We start from the raw sequence: 3,055 nt of genomic DNA on the forward strand, positions 1-3,055 counted from the left end.
ATAGGAATGAGGTCCTCCAAGAATAGAACATACGGCAGCAAGACTGCTTGACTGAAGAATCTTCTCTTCTCTCATGCTAGAAAGCCTTTGCTATTCCTATCTAGTAATCTATAATATATGCTATGAATTGGAGACCACTGTGTGTTTACTGTTATTCATTTTCCCTAATATGAGTTTTCCTTGCAGTTGTCATTTCCTTTCCTGCCATTTTCTATTAAATGGTTTTTAGATAATTTTATCATGTAACCTTAGATTACTAGACCATGAAGAACTATATTATTGCATAATGGGAAGGGTATGTATCACCTGCTATCTTGGATGTCAAGTTATCTATGGTACCTAGATGTGAGTACATTTTTGGTGGCAGAAATTCCTGCTATGGTTTGGAGATGGTTTGAATGTTCCCCAAAGATTCATGTTTTGGAAGTTTGGTCCCCAGGATGGCAGTATTGGGAAATGCTTTGTAACTTTTAAAAGATGGGGCCTCATGGGAAAGTCTTTGGGCAACTGAGGGTATACCCTTTAAAGGGATTAAGGTATTTCTTGTGAGACCTTGGTTTCTTTCCTCAAAAGGATTGTGGTTCACAGGGTAGAAGAAAACTAGGTAAAGTTTGAATATCAGTCACTAGAGTTCAGATTTCATGGAAAAGAAAATATAACTACAAAGCTACCTAGGCATTTAGAAATGTGCTAGAAGTGAAGATTTAGAACAATTATTCTGGCAGGTTAGATTGGCACAGAGAGAAAGGAAGTCAGAAAGACCATATAGAGGCTGTTTAACTAATCCTGGCTGGCAACATTCAAGGGTTTAGAGACCATGTAACAGAGAAAAGACAGGATTTGACATGAGGCATTTTAAAGGATAAATCAAAGCTTTCGACAACTGGCTGGGCAAAAGGAATAAAGAGAAAGAATGAGTCAACAATGACATCTGAGTACTCAAGTGTGGGTGGCAGAGAGAACAGTGGTACCAATGAGAAAGAAGGGAATGATTTTTGGAAAGATATTTAGGTTGTTCCGGGACCTAATGAAATCAAGGAGATGGCAGTATATCCAATGAGAAATGCTGATTAATAGTTAAAGATGAGAGTATACAACGCAGAACAAAGGTAACATTAAAGTTAAGGGTCTGCATGGAAGCAATAATTGTAGATGAATGCCACAAAAGCAGAAACTAATACTTATTGTTAGAGATAAGGAAGAAAAAGGTGGCATCTGAATGAAATGGATCTAATGCCCCCATAGAGACACAGGGAAGAAATCCAGAACACTTTTGTGCATAAAATGCTTAGTTTTTTGGGGCTGGGGATGTGGCTCAAGCGGTAGCACGCTCGCCTGGCATGCGTGCGGCCCGGGTTCGATCCTCAGCACCACATACAAACAAAGATGTTGTGTTCGCCGAGAACTAAAAAATAAATATTAAAAAAATTCTCTCTCTCTCCCCCTCTCCCACTCTCTCTTTAAAATAAATAAAAATAAATAAAATGCTTAGTTTTAAATGATGTCAAAAGCAAATTCTAAGCCCACACACATCATGGTTTATTTGGCCTTAGACCCATCAGCCCACTTCCAACGTCATTCCCAACTATTCTTGTTCACTGCATAGGATTCACATTGGCCCATTTTGTACTCTAATTCATACTCACCAAACTCTCTGGCTTCAGAGTATTTGCATTTGCTCTTCCCTCTGCCTGGGAAGTACCCTCTCCACACATCTGTGTGGCTTTCTACCACATTTCATCTAGGTCTTTGTGTAAACATAGCTTCCTCAGAGAGGCCTTCTTAGATCAACTTATCTAAAATATAAAGTAGTACACCATTCCCACCTGCATTTTTCAGTCCTTCTACTGGGTCTTATTTATGTATTTAATGGTACTGGGGCTTGAACCCAGGGATGCTTTACCAGAGCTATATTCCCAGTCATTTTAAAAAAAAATATATATATATTTTTCTTTTTTACAGGGCCTTGCTAAGTTGCTGAGGTTGGCCTCAAGCTCATGATCTTCCTGCCTCAGCCTCCTGAGTCAGTGGGCTTACAATTGTGCGCCACTAAACTCCCGTGGCCTTATTTTGTTCATAACACTTAACACTACGTGACATTGTATTGTATATCTGTTTGTAAATGTATTTGCCAATGTCCTCCTCTGTAGCAACTATAATGAAGTCCCAGTGCGGGGCTTTGCTTTTTATTCACTGATGTACCCCTAATAAGTAGAACAGGGGCTGGCACATAGAAAACTCTCAATAAAACAAATGAGTGAGCTACAGTAAATGAGATGAAAAGAAAAAAACATCATGAGAGGGTTGAGTTAAAGTCACTTAAAATTCCTCGAACATTCCTATCATTTCAGCAAAAGGGGGAAAAAAAAAAAAACTGCTTAAGGCTCCCACGGTGATCTATCTCCTCAGGAGAAACCGAATTTAGGGAAGTTTGCCACTGGTAAAGCAAGAACTTGAGATACTTTCCTGGACGATTCTGGTAAGAATGCTGTACTCTCCTGAGTTACTTCGTTAATAAGAGAAATCCCCAATTCCAGATTTGAAGGCTTCTTTGTTCACTTCAGCTCCTCCAAGAGCTTGGAAAGAAATGCTGAAGGATGGCTGAAGACTCCAGGCTCCCCAAGTATTTGTCTCCTCCAGCATCAGCAACCAGATGAATTTCACAGTGAGGATGACAATTCAGAAGCAAGAGTCACACGCCAGACGAAAAAGGGGCACCAAGGGGCATCTCTGTTCATCCCTCTCTACTACCCAGCATTCGGCTGAGGCCTGCAGACAACGACGCACACTATGGGGCGAGTGGCGTTTTCACCGTTTCCCTCCCAGGCGGCCACTCCCCGACCTCTCCCCTCCTCCCACCCGCCCCTCCCAAGCTGCAGGCTCAGCTGCCGATTTCCGCTGATCTCGGCTGGAGGGAGCCCGGAATCCAATTACTTTTCCCTGGGGAGCGCAATCCACCCGACTGGCCCAGAAGAGAGGAGCCGCAAAGCCCGGCCCAGCTCCGCCCGCCCCACTTCCCGCCGCCCAAGCCTTGGCCCGACAGCGGGGCGGGGCG

This window comes from Marmota marmota, unplaced genomic scaffold (genome assembly GCF_001458135.2).
Source record: "Marmota marmota marmota unplaced genomic scaffold, marMar, whole genome shotgun sequence".
In the NCBI taxonomy this organism is placed as follows: Eukaryota; Metazoa; Chordata; class Mammalia; order Rodentia; family Sciuridae; genus Marmota; species Marmota marmota.